At 47.3% G+C, this 18,338-nt stretch overlaps 1 long non-coding RNA gene across 1 annotated transcript; it reads left to right on the forward strand.

Moving 5' to 3' along the window:
- LOC149525994 (uncharacterized) lies at window positions 1-10,288 on the forward strand. Its single transcript, XR_016348575.1, has 2 exons — window positions 1-554; window positions 9,761-10,288. It is a non-coding gene; the product is annotated as an uncharacterized LOC149525994 (long non-coding RNA).
- Window positions 10,289-18,338: the final 8,050 nt, after the last annotated feature.

Below are 18,338 nucleotides of genomic sequence, written 5' to 3' on the forward strand. Positions count from 1 at the left end.
TTGAGGGGAGGAATGCAACATGCTTTTCAAATAATTTTCAGTGCGGGTGGTTGCAAAATAATAGTTGAGGAGCAACGTTTTTGCAAAGAGCCTTTCTGCCTGCAGAACTCTGCCTGTGCTGCACGTGCCAGCACTCTGGGCAGGGAAAACGCACAGCCAGCCAATAGCTTTGAAAGTAAACAACTCAGGCCCTGGCAACCGAGAGGAGGTGTGTGCAGTAGGCACTGGCTGCTGAGAGAAGCAGACCTCAGATGCATGCCACATAGGCTCTTGACAGTATTGCCACTGCTTTCAGCTGCAGATCTTTGGACATTGCAGGAGAAATTTTCCCCCACTGTGCAGGATTTGAAGAGGTATTAAAAATCAGCACCAGGGAGAGAGCAGGTGGTTTTGAATGAGAGAAGGTTAAAGGACACAGACTGCGAAATCCAGATTCACATGCCTTTCCCAGGAATCAGGGACATTTCGGTATTGTTTCATCTCTCAGCACTACAAATGTTGGAAGGACTGGAAGGAACAGACTGATATTTACTCTCCCATCCCAATGATTCAAGGTGAGGGTATTGAGTGGATACAGGGTACCCAAAAGAGCAGGGCCTCAAGTAACTGCTGATTTCTGTTAGGGTTGTCCTAATCTCCCTGAAACTGGGGATTACAGGGAGAGGCAAGCAGCTTGCACCCTGATGTATCTGACCCCCACACTCTGCAAAAGGAACTTGGTTTTGAGTGGGCTGCATATGACAGCTCAGAGCCTGATTGCCCCCCTACTCCCGGAGAACCAGCTGGGGAAGCAAACCTTGGAACACTAGGCATCATTAGGTCTTCACAGATTCATTTGCATTTGTAGGCTCCCTTTACTAAAGGAGCCTCTGACTTTTACTGGGAGCATCCTTTGTGCTTCAGTCTAGCCCTAGAGACTACAACGCCCATGAGCCCTTGGGGAAAAGGAGTAGGGTTGCCAGATGGTTGAAACAAAAATACTGACACCTTCCCCCCTCCCCCCCCAAAAAAAAACACTGAGAAAAAATTCTGTTGAAGGGAGAAAAAAGGGGGGAGGGGGAGACCAAAATTGTTGAGGGGGAAAAAAAAAAGGACTCCAAGACTTATTAAGCAAAAAAAAAAAAAAAAAAAAAAAACCCAGCATGTCCCCTTTAAGGGTGAGTGCAGGGATAGGAACAGGGGAGCGCACTAAGACCCAGGAGAAGTAATGTTTCCCCTTGGTTGGCAGCCATTTTGTGCAGGCAGCCTTGCAGAACCAGGTGAGTATGGAGTCTGGAGTAGGTGGGCTGGGGGTGTTGGGAGCCAGGGGCGGTTTGGGGATGAGTGTTTGTAGGGTTGCCAGGTGCCCGGCATTTTCACCTCCTGGCCGGGGAAAAAATCGGAACATACCCGACATTTTAGGTGTCCGGTATTCTCTGATTTTTTTTTAATCGGACAAGAGGCGAAAATACTGGACTGTCCAGGTGAGTACCAGACACCTGGCAACCCTAAAAAGGAGGGAAATGGTGGCTCTTCCAGGCAGGCAGGGAGAGAGAGAGTGTTGGGGGAGGGGGTCCATTTTGGAGAGAGGAGCCAGATTGCTGGTGTGGAGTCTTTTCCAGGCCAGGAAGTGTTGTGTTGGAGCTAGAGCCTGTTACTGAGAACCTGCTGGGGCTTGGATTTAGCAGGCTGCTTCAGGGGCTGTTGGTGATTGTCTCTGGAGAGGAGAGATCCTGGCAGTGCCTGTGGCTGAGAAGAGCCTGCATAATCCTGCATAGAAGATAACTGTGTTTAACTGTGGCTCTTGGGAAAGTGCTGCCTGGGATGGAGCACAGAAGACAAACTGACTCTGGGTCCAAAGACAGCCAGAGAGATCTGTCTCGTGAACCAGAGCTGCTGGCATTTGGTGAGGCCTGATCCAGTAGCAGAGGTATTTTGCAGCTGGCTGCTAGCCCTGCACAGTGCTGTCTCCACTTCAGCTACAGACCTTCAAGCGCGCCCACACAAGCAAGTGAATCCAGAGGAGTGCATGCTCTAGGTGGGATAAATAGTGGCAGTGTAAATGCCAGTTAGATAAGTTTCCTTTACTTCTCTGTATTTTGCTAATTGATTGTATTCACTTTCAATCTGTTAAACTCTGTTCCTTTAAGTTGTTAACTAAAGGGTGTGTTAATTCTAATTTAATCAGTTAGATCTATATTATTTATAATTGTTGTTTTGGAGTTAGATCCAAATTATTACTGGAATAAGTTTATTCCTGGAGGCTCCCAAGACACACTATTAAGTGTGTACAGGGGCTAGCCAGATGGAGCAAAGGTCTGCAGCAAGGGGGTAGATAGGGAATCCCTAACTATACAACATCACCACTGGAGTACTCAGGATTGCCTTTAATGTTAAACCCATCAGGCATCCAGGCACACAGGTGAGTGTGACCTGCTCCCAAGTAAACCCGGGAGGAAAAAGGGGATTGCACATTTTTTAAGGCTTAGTCATGTGCCTGGCTTTGCCATGCAGTCAGATCAGTAAATTGCCTGGGATGAGAAGACGGTAGGGCCAGATTTGGAAAGATATTTGGGAATCCAAACATGCAAGTAGGTGGCTAGTGGGATTTTCCAAGTGTTTGACTTCTACTAATTGTATGTGTAGGCTCTTTAAAATTCTGGCTCTTGATGGCTAGTGAGGAGCACTCATTTGCCAGTCTAACTGCAAAAATACCCCTGAGGTAGGCTGGCAGGATAGCTTTAGTTGTGGAAAGAGAACACTTAATCCCAGGGTTAGCTCTGGATATTTAGATGTTCTAGGCACAGTAGGGTGCCCTTAATGGGGCAGAGCCTTCTAAATCAACAGTTCTCAACCAGGGGTCTGAGGTAGGGTTGCAGTTCCCAACTGGACAGACCGGAGGCCATTTCTGGAAATGGTATCCAGTCTGGGAGAGTTGGCAAAACTAGTCAGAGGGTCCCTGGGGGGCTGCAAGGAGGATTTCAGGGGGCCCACCAATCAACCGTGGTATTAGACTCATTGAGACCCAGGGCAGAAAGCTGAAGCCAAAGCATGAGCAGCTTAGCTTCATGGGGCACCCTTGGTGTCAGTCCTGGGCAATTGCTCTGCTTGCTACCCTCCAAAACAGGCTGGAGCCAAAATGTCTTCCTGGCTGGAGATGGACAGAAGCTCCCAGTCCAGCTCTGTCGGCTGAAGAGAGGGTGGTGGGATTGGAGCAATCTATACAAATTCAGCGCCTTAGTGTACTGTCCTGTACATGTGGCTTGCTTGTAATGTTGGTCCCGTTTAACCCTAGCTAATAGGGAGGATGGCTAAAGCATATTGTGACAGGATGCAGGGCTGGCCCACAACATTTTGACACCTGAGGTGGGGAGCTCAAATGATGCCCCCATGCCACTTTTTCTCCTGCCTGCCTATTATGTCTCTTCTGCCCTCCTTCCTCCAGCACAGCACTCCACCATCTCTGTGCATCTAGAGCAGAGAGAATACATATGCACCAGCAGCAGACAATTTTCTACACTCTGGGTCCTAGTGGCGCCCCCTCACTTCCCCCCCCCCCCCCCACACACACACTGTCTGGCACCTGAGGTGGCCACCTCACTTCACCTCATGGTAAGGACAGCCCTGACAGGATGCAGTCACAGAAGACCCCTTGGGATTGTTCCCCATCATTCTGATTATGCTACTAACACCTGCCCTCTTGCTTTCTGGGGATCCCCACTACCCTGTCCTGCTGGGCCAAATACTCTGGTCTCCCCCAGACCAGGCACAGAGTTGGGGTTACTGCCCCTCTGAACAGCAATGCAGACGCTAAATCACTTCCGCTCTTGGAGAATGCACTTCTAGGGCACAAAACTCAGGAAACCAGCACTCAGAAAGGATCAAAACGCCAAATAAATTCATCTTTCTCTCAGTGAAAGTTTTATACAAAGAAAGCTCATGAAGATGTTCATCCTCTTTATCAAGGAAAGAGAGAGAACAAATATTTACACTGGACGTGATAGTAAACAAAAGTGTTTTTATTAGGTACAAACAGTATGACTGAAATGGTTGTAAGTGAAAATAGATTAAAGTAAGTTACTAAGTTAAAATGAAAAGAAAGTCTATAGCTAGTTCTAATTAATTAAAAAACTTATTGCAAGCAGATTCTTACCTTAAGAGCTGTTCTTGTTTTAGGCATAATAGTCAGGTCAAGACAACCTCTTTTATCTTGAACTGAGTTCCCAGCCCTCTTTGGAGTGTGTCGTCAAGCCAGACAAAGCCAAAGACCTGATAGCTTCCCATTGCTTAAATAGTCTTCTCTCATGGCAGGGATCTTTTGTTCTACATTACCCCTTCCATGTAAAACTAACTACCTGGGTCAAAATGGTGATATAGTCACATGTCTTACTTGTCCTTTGGTCTTACAGGACAAACAAGGCTGTTTACAAGACATTAAGTTGATCACCAAGTTGTTAAAGCTGGAGGGGCACCAGGAATGGCTCTTATTAGCACATTGAAAAACTATAAGCAGTTCCATACTTCATATTGCTAACTTCACATACAGGAATGATAAATGCACCAAATACAGATCCAGCAGATAGTAACATTAAAATTGATATGTTATATGATGTATTTTGTCTAAAGCATTTTTGAGTTGTGCATATTTACATTCAGAAGCCAAACTTCATAAAGCATGGGGGGAACCATCACACATATAACTTAGATGTTAGGTTTTCCTCCAGGATCTTCTGCAAATCACATAGACTGGTATTTTCAAACACACAGGTGGCCAGGTTTGAAAATTTGGGCCTTACCTTGTCTTGTCAGTGTTTCCTCTTCTGTAAAATGGGGGAAATGCTGCTTTCCTCACCTGGGTCAGAGACTTAATTCTTACAAGGCTTGCAGAGTGCTCTGTGATCCACAGGGGAAGGATTTTGTAGAAGTGCAATTATTATTAATTAAGCTTATGACTTTGTAGACAATGGTCACACTGGCCTGCTTTCGAATAGGGGGGGCCTACAGAAAGCAGAATGTTATCCCACCATTGCCTGGACCGTGGAGTCATTCAGCCAGAGGGCCCACTCCATTTTGTAGCAACATGCACTTTAATTGACCTATCAAAAATACAAGACCTTCAGCCTGCTCTTCAGGGGATCATTTGAAACAGGCTTTGCTTTGGAAACAGGCTGCCATGAAAATAAAAAACTTCCCCTTCAAGCTATGCTGTTTCCAAGCTATGACATTAAAATCCCCTGCTGCTATAAGGGCCTGTCCCTGAGCAACTTCAGTTCACACGCACAGCTCTGCTAGTGATTAGCAGTGGGACCTTGGCTGTGTCACTTAGCCTTTCTGTGCTTCATTTTCAAAGGAAACAGCAATGCTTTCAGGAGTGCACACACGAGGGGAAGGCAAGCAGGGAGCACCCCCAGTAATAGCTTGGGGCACAGGAATTCTTCAGCCCTGGGACCATGGAGGCAGAGAAGAGTGGTTGCCTCCTGGGGCTAGAATGGAGGCAGGCGGGGGAGGGAGGAGGATAGAGTGAGTTCCTGGCCAAAGGGGGAAGGGGTGAGAGAAGAGCACAGCACATCTGTCTTCCCCCCTGCAGCCAGGTGGGCTGAGCCTGATCTTTCACTGTCCAGTCCAGAAGCTGCCTTCTTTCAGCCGAGTCTCCAATATACCTCTCCAGCAGCCTCTCCCCTGTCCTTTGGTTTCTGTCCAGGTAAACAGGGTCACCTGGGCCCCTCTCTTCTCTTCCTCTCCTTTCTTCTGTCCTTTATTCCCCTTGGGCTGGAACCAGATGGTCAGATCACCAAAGTTTTCTCTCTGCAGCCCATTGTCCTCCCCTCTGGCCAGAACCATCTGTGTCATCCAAGCTGGGTCACTAGGTCACCGGTCATTGGGGTCACTAGTTCTGTGCTGACCCTGTAACAACAAACTCCGTCCCCTTCATCTCGTTAAAATAGTAACATCCAGGGACATCGAGTGCCTTCTGCATGTGAACCCTTTGAACTCCCCAAAACTCCACCACTTCATCACAGTCTGTGTGAGTTTCTTCATGAAGTTAAGGGACTTCCATTTCATGTGGCTAAATTCAGTACTTTGCATGGTGGCAAGTCTGAGGGGTAGCTATGTTAGTCGGTATCTGCAAAAACGAATAGTATAATTAGTCCTATTTTACAGAAAAGGAAACTGAGTCACAAGGAAGTCATGAAGCTCACAGGTTGATACAAACAGGAGACCCATTAAAAGAACAGAGGGAATTGTAATACCCAATCCTGTGTTCTGAACAACTACCACATACTCCCTGTTGTAACTGACACCAATTCATTTTAAACATCATGATGGTCAGCAGGGGCCAGAACTGCTCTGTGAAATGGGAGCAGATCACTAGAGTGGAGGGACAAGTACAGGGATCTGGAGTGCAGGGGCATTCCAGACTTCTAATTCCTGGCACCGCTTTGATTTTAGGCTATTAGATATTTTGCTCCTCTAAGCTGATCTTTTGTGGTCTTATGCACTTAACCAAGAGGGCCTCTGTATATTTATCCTTCTCTTTGGTCTGGTATTTGTTTCCTGCAGAAGGAGCTGCCCCATTGAGAAGTTCTGCCCCCCCCCCCCAAAAAAAACCCCATAACAAAAACAAACAAAAAACCTACATCAGTGGTTGCATTTTAGTAGCAATCAGCAGTAGCAGCCAGGTGCTCTGATGGTCTTTCAAAGCTGAATTTAGTCTAAATCATAAGCATGGAGGAAGACCTCCATCTTGCTGTTTGTACGGTACTGTGTATGCCGTGTGCCTACTTAAATAATAAGACTTTACTGACTAATGAATTCTTGTCTGCCCTGGAATATTGTCCTAATATTTAGGCGGTTTGACACAATTATACCCACTCTCTTTCCCTTTGGGAAGATTTTGCATAGTGCCTAAATGTAAATTATGGGTGGAGTGGCAATTTTGAATATTTTGGAGCCTGCCAGTGATCAGCCCAGAAAAATATAGAATCCTAGAACTGGATGGAACCTCAAGAGGTTATCAAAGCCTGCACTTATGTCGGGACCAAGCATCATCTATACCAGTGGTCTCCAACCTTTTTACACCCAAGATCACTTTTTAAGTCTCAGAACAGGTGAAGATCTACTGCCCCGCCCCTTCCTTGAAGCCCCGCCTACATTACATGAGGAAATCTAATGTAAATGCACTGCGCAGGTGCACATTTCAGAGAGGGATCAAGAGCTACTCTTGGAGCCCCTGAGATCTACCGGTAGATCGCGATCTACTGTTTGGTGACCATGGATCTCTACTATCCCAGACAGGTGTTTGTCTAACCTGCTCTTCAAAATCCCCAATGATGGAGATTCCACAACTTCCCACAATATTCAGTGATTTGTTTCAAGTATCTAAGCAGTAGTCAAAGATCTGAAGTTTGGCAGCTCGAGTGCAGACTTAATAGCCAGGACCTCCTGAATTTTAACTCCAGCTCTGACTAATTCCCTCTGCTGAATTAGGTGTCTCTCTCAAACCCTCTGCCTCCTTGTCTTTCTCTGTCAGCCCTGGTCTACACTACATATTTAGGTCAAACTTTGCTGTGCTAGGTCAATTTTCTAAACAATGAGCCTCTACCAACAAGTCTCCTAAGTTCTGCCATTTTTAAGGGCGGTTAAAGTTGATTTCTGTACTCCGCCTTGATGAGAAGAGTAACACTAAATTCAACCTTGCATGGTTGTGCAAATGCAGAGCTGTGAAAGTCGATGTTCTTGGACTCCGGGAGGTGTTCCACAGCACCCCAATGTGACTGCTCTTACCTGCACTTTCAACTCTACTACTCTCCAGGGATGAAAAGCCCTAGAATGTGTTGTTGCTGGACCCTAATTGTGGGGAAAGCACTTCTGGTGATTGCACATATGTAAGCATGGTACAAATGGGCTAAGGGAATTGTGTTTTATCTGTGGTGGTCACTCTGCCTACAAAGCGGGGGCTCCCCCAACAGTTTGTTAACGTGTCTGAAGATAGCGCGGGAATCCTCCTTGTGTATGTCCATAAAGCTCTCCTAGAGGAACTCTTTCATCCTTCTCACAAGGTTTCTGAGAAGGCTGGCCTTATTCGGTCCTCCATGGAAGGACACCTTCCCGCGCCACGCCACGCCAGCAGTGAGTGATCTGGTGTCATTGCAGTACAAAGCACTGCAATGTAAGGTCCAGCTTTCTGGCCACATTCAGTCAGCATCTGCTCCTTATCGTTCTGTGTGATTCGGAGAAGACTGATGCTGTGCATGGTAACCTGGATGAAGCAGGGGAAGCTCTGTAACTGATACTTCTGAGGTAGTGCACTCCATTTGCTCATCCACAACAAAAAATGGTTTGCTGACCACGTGAGCTCCTGCCACCACACCCAGGCCCTCTTCCCCCTGACAGATCGCTGAGGGAAGGGAAAGTTGCACTCACCCAGCAAGCAGGGGGTAATGAATACATGGTGACTGGATGAGCCCCTGCCACTATGTCTGGGCCCTCCAGCACGGCCTCTCGTGACTGTGGCTTCCCTTTGCAAATGTAGAGGCACGCCTGGCTGTGAGAGCTGCTATTTGTAGCCACTGTTGTGTCACATATGCTTTCAAAGCAGAAGCAGAAGAGCCCTAACCTTTTGCTTACCATGCCTGCCACCAAACCGAATTTAGCTGCTCCCTTCAGATCTCTATGTGTTCTCTAAAGTCTGCCATTCACTTCTTTTTGTTACAGCAGGTACAACCGTTTGTTGCCCACTCCCTCGTTCCCTCCAGATGTTCAGCTGTCATAGATCAAAAAGCAAAAAAGTCCTTGGGATGACATTTAATGAGCAAATGCAGTCCACCCGCAGGGACGGGGCTCAATTAAATGCTCAGAGGAGAACGATACAGCAGGTAATACAAATGGAGCATAAGGAGAAGAGAGTGTTGACTGAAGTTAGAATATTAAGATCAAGGGCACTAAAATCAAAATGGAGTCCTGAGGTTTACACAGAAATCAAAATGGAACCCAAAGGACTAAAAGACTTTTGCTGCCAAAAACCATCGTTTGTACACAGCACATGGCTGTGCACACAACACTGTTGCTCTGCACACGGCACTAAAATCTGCACCAGGAATGCTAATCTGCACCCAACACTACACCTTGTGCACTCCTGCTGTTTTCCCGCCTTGGGATCTTTATAAGCTCAGACCGCTGAAGGGATCGGGCTCCTGCTCCTGGCTCCTGCTTCCTTCTCATCTTCCGGTAGCTGACAGTTCAGATCGCTGTTGAAGAAGAGCCGTGGCGAAGGCTGGGACCTGCTTCCCAACAGACCAGGGCAGACTCAATTCCACCACTTCCTATAGGGTGCATTAGCTCACTACTGTGGCAATTGCCCAGCCTTGTGGGTTATAGCTACCTGTAGCTCCGGACGGAGAGCAGCTACCTAACACCCAGTTCCACTCCAACCATTGTGGCAAAGGCCCTATTTTGAAGCTGAGAACTGATTACCATCGGGTGCCTGTGTAACATACCTACCGTCATACCATCAATGAATCATCAGTTGGACTCGTCAGTGTTCCTCCCCTGAGGCTGTCTATGCCAACGGGTTGAAGGTCCTGAGCCTCAGCTTTCATCTGACTTTAGAACAGACTGAGTATAGTGTTTTCTTGTTTAGTTGTACTGTGCTATCTTCTATTACTTCTGGGGTGAGGGGTTGGTTTATGCAGTGTTGTATTCTGGGGTTATTCTTTGTATTGTTACCTGTTGTATTCAATATATCTTTTAAATTTGACACTCATGTCTGTGCTTATTTCAGACTGGAGAAATCCGCCGGTGATAGATACGGTGGTTTCCAGGTTGGACCACCTTCTGGGACAAAGGCATTTTCCATCTATTGGCCCTGTACTAAATTTAGTTTACTAGTGTGCCTATACTAGTAACAAGAGTGTGCAGGAAATACAATATAAGACTCAGGATGAAATCTTGAGGCTTGTGGGGCAACAAACTCAGCTGCTGAGGTTTCTGGTAGAGGCACAGGAGAAGCATCTGGAGCACAGAGTGAACCGCCTGCCTTCCTCACCAACTTCCATAGCCTCCTCCCTGAGGTGCCTTACAATGTGTGTGGGAGGAGGCGGGGGAGGGTGAAGAGCAGCCTTGAAATCAACTCCCAGGGATGTCTCCTGGAACAGAAGGCTGTCATTCCCGCAGCTCTGATTGCTGAACAGGGGGATTGTACACCACTTGTCCTTGCTCTCTCTACACACACACAACCAGGCTCATGCCCTGAACTCCTTTTCTTTCTCTGGTCCCTGTGTTTCCTAAATAAACAATTATGATTTCTGAACAGCAGGCTCTTTATTGCTTGTGTTATATGGGATGTGGGAGGGTTGTTTAACAGGCCAGCACACTTAATGCAGGGGGCATGTTGTTAAGAGCAACATACATGACTGTCATATCGCTGTCTGGTCGTTCACAAAACTGGTTTTCAAAGTCTCTGATTTGCAGTATCCCTTGATGTGCTTTCCTTGTTGCTCTTGACCCTCCACCCGGCCAGAAAATGTTCCCCTTTACTTTCACAAATATGGAGCATACAGCAAGCTGCCACAACAATGTGAATATTGCTTGATGTTGGAATGAAGGCTAACATAGTCAATAAAGTGCAAAACCTTCCCTTTAAACATCCAAAAGCACATTCTACCACCATTCTGCACTTGCTCAGCTTTTAGTTGAACTGCTCTGACGACAGGCACCTGGACCAAGCCAGGCCATCTTGCCGGAATATAGCTATGCAGCTGCTTCGCCTGTTGGACTCAGTCCATCCCGTGACTTACCTCTTATCTCAGGCATTGATAGAGATGTGTGTTATCTCATGGTGCCATCTACCCCAGAGGCCTGTCACATGGCTAAAGACATTTTATCTCTATTGGTGCCACCTGCTCCATGGAAACAGAGGCCTATAGAGACCTCATGCCCACCCATTTCTAGTGGATATCCCTTAATGGCGCCACTTCATAGGTCACCCCCATGGCACTGTACCCCAGCCTACTCTTCAGTGTCAGTGACACATCCCAAACTGCAAATTTGTAGCAACTCAGTAATCTCCAAATGATCACAGACCCCTTAACACCGATTTCTAGGGTCTGCACATCATTCTCAACCAGTGATATCGGACTACACAAATGCACTGATCCCTGGCAACAGTTACCTGAGAAACCTCACTCTTCAGAGCATAGGTGCTGCCAACAGATAGTGCTTTTCAGAGTCCTGGTGCTGCTCCAAGGAGCAGCACCAATCACTGCAGCCCCAGTAATGATCTCCAGAGCCCCTAGCTCAGGGTGGGCAATAATTTTTGGCCGGGGGCCACTTCAAAAATTTTTGAAGTGGCTCCGGGCCGGCCTGGAAGGGGCGGGCCTAATCTGGATGGGGCGGGGCCTAATCTGGATGGGGCAAAGCCAGAATGCTTCTGGGCTTCCCCACCCCCAGACCATAATTGCCCCCCCCCTTCCCACTAGACACCTACTGATTGGCCTGGGGGCGGGGGACCACGCAAAGCCTCCTTCTGCCCTACCCCCACCCTGCGAGGAGCACACGGCACTTCAAAGTGCCACGTGCTGCTTGCAGGGTGGGAGGAGACGTCACGCACTTCCCCACCCCCAAGTCCTGCTTGGCCTGGGGGCAGGGGAGTTGTGCAAAGCTTCCCTTGCCCTGCTCCTGCCCTGAGCCAGCGTACGACACTTTGAAGTCCCGTGCGCTCCTCGCAGCGCAGGCGGGAGAGCGGAGGAAACTTCGCATGCTCTTCCTGCCCCCAGGCCAGTCAGGGCTTAGGGGCGGGGGAGCGCATGATGTCCCCTCCCGCTCTGCGAGCAGTGCGTGGTGCTTCAAAGCACTGCGTGCTGCTCACAGGGTGGGAGGAAGCTTCACGTGCTCCTCCGCCCCCAGGCCGTAATTGGCCTGGGGGCGGCAGATCAACCTGCTTGGTGGGCTGGATCCAGCCTGCAGAGGCTCTTTTGCCTGCCCCTGTCCTAGCTCTTGTGTTATAAGGAGTAAATAGCACTTCCTCTTTACTTTCCATAAACCAGTCATGGTTGTATAGATCTCGATCATCTCTCTTCTTAGCTGTCTCTTTTCCAAGCTGACAAGTCCCAATTTTATTCCTCTCTCCTCATATGGAAGCTGTTCTATACCCCTCGTCATTTTTATTGCCCTTTTCTGAACCTTTTCCAATTCCAATATATCTTTTTGACATGGGGCAACCATATCTGCATGCAATATTGAAGATATAGGTGTGCCATGGATTTTTGTAGAGGCAATATGATATTTTTGGGCATGCTCGATCCTTTTCTTGATTCCCAACATTTTATTCGCTTTTTTGACTGCCGCTGCACATTGAGTGGATGTTTTCAGAGAACTACTTACAGTGACTCTAAGAACTCTTTCTTAAATGATAATAGCTAATTTGGACCCCCTCATTTTATATGTATAGTTGGGATTTTGTTTTCCAATGTGCATTACTTTGCATTTATCTCCATTAAATTTCATCTGCCATTTTGTTGCCTTTTAACCCAGTTTTGAGAGATCCTTTAGTCCCAAGTAGACTGCAAAGAGCTACAAAACTATCTCGTATCATCTTCTTTTGTATCATCTGCAAATTTTGCCACTTCACTGTTGATCCCTTTTTCCAGATCATTTATGAATATGTTGAATAGGACTGGTCCAGAACAGACCCTTGAGGGACATCACTATTTACCCCTCTCCATTCTGAAAAGTAACCATTTATTCCTACTCTTTGTTTCCTATCTTGTATCCAGTTACCAACCCATGCGAGGACCTTCCCTTTTATCCCATCACAGCTTCCTTTGCTTAAGAGCGTTTGATGAGGGACCTTATCAAAGACTTTTTGAAAACCAAGTACACTATATCCACTGGATCCTCCTTGTCCACATGTTTGTTGACCCATTTGGTTCAGCCACTCTGGTCTCCAAAGCCCATACATGGTCTCTGAGGGCCAGAAGCTCCTTGCACCAAATGCACATATACCTCACCAATCATACATAGTGCACTGGGTGCAATAGACAAGACAGGCCCCACTCTGTTGCTGGACTTTTTGCCTGCATTCTCTTTTTACTCCTTAATCTTATTCCTTTGTCATTGTTATATTTTATCTGCATCAATCTTTTTTATTTTTCTGTGCATCAACTCATCTTCATCTATCTTTCCCAATTGTGTGCTCTCTCTCTTATATTCTGCCTGCTGGCAGCTGGTCTTTTATGTTGCACTCTTGTGTCTCTCTCTCTCTCCTAATGTACCTTACAGGAGAACAGCCATACTGGATCAGATCAAAGGTCCATCTAGCCCAGTATCCTGTTTTCCAACAGGGGCAAAGGGAATGAACAGAACTGACAATCAAGTGATCCGTCCTGTCACCCATTCCTAGCTTCTGAGTCTGACAAACAGAGGCTGGGGATTTCTTTCTGTTCTTAGAAGCATTTGCCTCATTTGCACATGCTTAATATCAGTCATTACCTCAGAGCTATGATTGACAGTTCTGTCCTTTACAAGTTGTGACCAGTATGAGTGGCCTGTGACCAGTCAGCTAGCAGACATCTCTCTCTACCCAATACTGCACATTGAAAAGTAGCTGTTAACTTTGTACATGCTCATTGCTGTTGTTTACCTCAGAGTAATGATTCTGCCGACTGTTCACGTACATTTGGCCTTTTTCCAAGTCACCATCTTAGAAATTTTGAGCTTCTGCCAATAGACTGCATTTTTCATCCAAATCTCATACTCACTATGTTTAAGATCAGCAGTGTCCATCTTAGAGTGGAGCAGCTCCTGCTTATTCAGAAGAGATCACACAGACAAAAATGGAGTCTGGAGAATTTCTCTAGTACCATTACTTAGGTCAATGGGGCTGTGTCCAGACTCAGGGGTTTTTTCGGAAAAAGTAGCCTTTTTCCGAAAAAACTTCACCTGCGTCTAGACTGCAGCCGCGTTCTTTCGAAATTAAATTGAAAGAATGCGGCTTTTCTTTCGACGGCGGTAAACCTCATTTTACGAGGAAGAACGCCTTCTTTCGAAAGTGTTCTTTCGAAAGAAGGCGTTCTTGAATGTAAATAGGGCTTCTTCGAAAGAGAGCATCCAGACTCACTGGGTGCTTTCTTTCGAAAAAGCGGCTTGCTTTTTCGAAAGTTCCGCATGCAGTCTAGACGCTCTCTTTCGAAAGAGGCTTGCAGTCTAGACATAGCCTGGGAGAATTCTGTCATTGACCTAGCACTGTCTACATTGTTGGTTAGGTTGGCTTAACTGCCTCTCTCAGGAGTGTGTATTTTTTACCCTCCTGTGTAATGTAGTTGTACACACCTAGTGTAGTCAAAGCCTCAGTGTCCATTGTCTGCCCAACTTTTTGTAAAGGAATTGCCTTTGCATCCAAAATAGCTTCCCTTTTCATGGTTTTCACAGCTTCCAGCTTTGACAAGGAGCACTTATACTTCTAGGACAATGGTGGTCTGTGGACCACTAGTGGTCTGCAACCATCTTGCAGGTGGGCTGTGGTGTCAGAGCTCAGCCTCCCCCACCCCCACAGCAGGGAGCTCTGCTGGCACTCCAGCCCCCTCGCCCCCATCTGGTTGGAGCGCCAGCGCTGGCTTCCCGCTGTGCGGGGTTGAACCGGATCTGGCTCGTGAGGGCAGGAAGCAGCTCCGTGTGCTGCCACTCCCCCTCCCCTTGGGTGGGAGAATGGCACTATTTGAAATATTTGAAAGTGGGTGGGGGCAAGCCCAACCACTTCTAAAGGCCCCTCCTCCAGCATTGTGGGAGGGACCACTGGACCTGGGTTTCAGCTGATTACTTTGGATAACTAAAGACAAACAGGGACAGGGGTGCAGTTCACAGGTTCAAAACGAGGGAACCGGAAAGGGACTCCGAGCAGAAAATCTCAGACCGCGCCCACTGTTTCTCAAAGCTGTCTAGAGAGCCACTGGATGCTGCCCAGACAAACTATGCCCAGATATGTGAAATTAGGGAGGAGCAGAAATAGGCCCCACAGTCACAGAGCACCCTCCTTGTCCAGCATCCTCCTCCTGGTGTTGTAGATGGTGGCCTTAGGTAGGCCAGGAGGAGGTTAATGAGGAGGTCCAGTGACTTTGTGAAGTCATGGATGGGGTGTGCATAAATCAAGGGGTGTGGGGAAAAGTACAGCCAGAACCCCAGCAGGAGGCTCTGGAGGAGCTTTAGGGGCAGTTAAATCATTCAATACTGCTACAGAATCATACACGAGGATATACTGTAGGATTGGCAGCGTAGATTGATGATATTCAGGGGGAGGGGGATGGATCAATGTTCACTTTGCACTCCCCATCAGTACCTGTCACAGGCCAAGGAATAGAATGAGCCAACCAGCAGACCAAATTCGGTGACGAATCCTGGTCACATGCCAACAGAGACACATTGGCTGTGTCTACACTGGCATGAATTTCCGGAACTGCTTAAAATGGAATACTATTCCGTTTTCAGTTTTTCCGGAAAAGGAGCGTCTACATTGGCAGGCTGCTTTTCCGGAAAAGCCCTTTTTCCGGAAAAGCGTCTGTGGCCAATGTAGACGCGCTTTTCCAGAAAAGAGCCCCGATCGCCATTTTCGCGATCAGGGCTTTTTTCCGGAAAAGACTACTGGGCTGTCTACACTGGCCCTTTTCTGGAACAGTGTTCCGGAATAAGGACTTATGCCTGAGCGGGAGCAGAATAGTTTTTCCAGAATAGCGGCTGATTTTGTACAGTAGAGCATCGTTGCTTTTCTGGAAATTCAAGGGCCAGTGTAGACAGCTCGCAGCTTATTCGAGAAAAGTGGCTGATTTTCCGGAATAATTGGCCCAGTGTAGACACAGCCATTGTGTATACACTAAGAGGAAGATGGTATTCTGGACCTGTTTGGGAGTGTTCAATAATTCATTACTCTGCATTTGTCAGTGGATATTGGCAGATTCTTACAGAAGGAGTTCTGTGAAAAGAGAACCTTCCTTCTGGGGTTGCGTCCTTACAGGTTAGATATACTTTTGGGGGTGACCCAGGAGCCTGCTGCCTCTATTTAAGAGCATAAGAAAGGTCACACTGTGTCAGACCAAAGGTCCATCTAGCTCAGTATCCTGTCAGGTTCCCCAGAGGAATGAACAGAACAGGCAATTGTCAAGTGATCCACCCCTATCACCTATTCCCAGCTTCTGACAAACAGAGATTACGGACACCATCCTTGCCTATCCTGGCTAATACCCTTCATGATTTTATCTAGATTTTTTTTTTTAACTCTTTTATGGTCTTGGCCTTCACTGGGAATGTTTAATGGAGGTGTAAGTGTTCAAGCTTGGGCTGCAGCCTGAGTTCTGGGATGCCCTTCCCCACCCCCAATCTGACAGCCTGAGCCCCACGAGCCTGAGCCAGCTGACATAGGCCAGCGATAGGCGTCTAATTGCAGTGTAGACCTACTCACTGTGAAAGACATGGGGCCAGGCTATAAGAACTGAGCTCCCATTAGGGCACTGGGATATGTTGCCACCTTTTCAAGTGATCTCAGCTCTTTAGGGAGCGGCAGCATCTCAACGCTGATCCACAAGGCTGTGTGGGTTGTGTTCACAGATCAGTTCTGCTTCCCTCATTCGTCACATATGACAGACCTGAGTCAAGCCCACAGGGAAGTGAAACGCCACTCAGAGTACACACTCTATGCTCCTCCACCACCGTATCAATAACACAACCACGTACTCCACAGAGCATGCTCCATGACCTGACCTCTGACTGTTACCTCTAGGGCTAAGATAACAAATAGTCCAGAAATATAGAAGCTGCTGCTCATACGTGCTGTATCCAGAAAGATGCAGATTCAGCTTCTCCCCCAGGGTCTATCACCTGTGAACTGACCTGAAACCTTCCCTTCCATAAACCCCCCAAAAAGGAAAACAGACTCAGAGTAGGGGTGCCCAGGACCTTCTACTTTTTGGGCTGGTTAGAGGCCCGCAGGGAGGAACACTGGTAAGTCCCTTGATGGTGGATCGGGATCCAAGAAGAGGACGGCGGGCAGATGGAACAGACGCCAGATGGTAAATAGGATGGATGAGTGTCCTCTTCTCCCTCTGGTAGGCTGCTGCAGGGTCGGTCTCTCATGTGAGTGCTATGATGACCCATGCAGACTACTGGCACTGGGATAGACAGCAATCTTTGTGTGGTGTACCAGGACTTATATACCCTCGGAGGTGGGAAACCTCTGAGGTGCTTTTCTATCATCTGGCCCTCTGGAGGGAACAGGACCTGAGGTAAAGAGAACCTTCAGGCAAAAAGCAGGAAAATCCAGCCTGTACCAGTTCTTTAGCTCGCTCTGGGTATGTCTACACTACCCCCCTAGTTCGAACTAGGGGGAGTCATTTAGTCATACGGAGTTGCAAATGAAGCCCGGGATTTGAATTTCCCGGGCTTCATTTGCATGATCCCGGCCGGCGCCATTTTTAAATGCCGGCTAGTTCGGACTGCGTGCCGCGCGGCTACACGCGGCACGGACTAGCTAGTTCGGATTAGGCTTCCTAATCCAAACTAGCTGTATGCTTTCCTAATCCGAACTAGCTAGTCCGCGCGGCACGCAGTCCGAATTAGCCGGCATTTAAAAATGGCGCCGGCCGGGATCATGCAAATGAAGCCCGGGAAATTCAAATCCCGGGCTTCATTTGCAACTCCGTATGACTACATTACCCCCCCAGTTCGAACTAGGGGGCTAGTGTAGACATACCCTCTCTGAGGAGGAGCCCATCCCTGTTCTCTCAGAGCCTAACGTCACATGGTCAAAGACTCCATTTTGTTTGTACATAATCCATTATTCTAATCATTATAAAACACCATAGAACATTAATGAATGAATATACAAATTCATAATTCACTCATTTACATATCTATAATTAATACAGGCTCCAGCCTACATAATGCCCAGGACACAGACCTTGACAAAACGATTTCTCCCTAGTAGCCATGGATATCTAGAGTAGATCTTGGTTGTGTTGGGAGAGGACAGTTTGGTAAAGGGTTTTGTGCTGAAGGGTAGTTCAGGAAGAGATGGAAAGTTGGTATCCATAGTGATCAGGGTAAAGATTAATCTACCCTGGGTAACAATCACCTGCTCATAGGGAAAAGCAGAAATGTATGCTTCATGTTAAGTCTATTTTACAGAAAACCCTAAAAGAACTCATGATGAGGCACATCCATAATGCTTTATGTCTCTTATATGGGTAACAGCCCTTGGTCATTCCTCTATTACCCGCTCGTGATCATGGCAACAATGATGTAAGTGCTGCTGTGTGTCTTCACTATGCTGTGATTAGAACACTGGCTCAGTTGTCCTTCAGTGTCAGTAGCTTTGA

The sequence above is a fragment of the Pelodiscus sinensis genome, chromosome 1 (genome assembly GCF_052426305.1).
Source record: "Pelodiscus sinensis isolate ZL-2025 chromosome 1, ASM5242630v1, whole genome shotgun sequence".
NCBI lineage: Eukaryota > Metazoa > Chordata > Testudines > Trionychidae > Pelodiscus > Pelodiscus sinensis.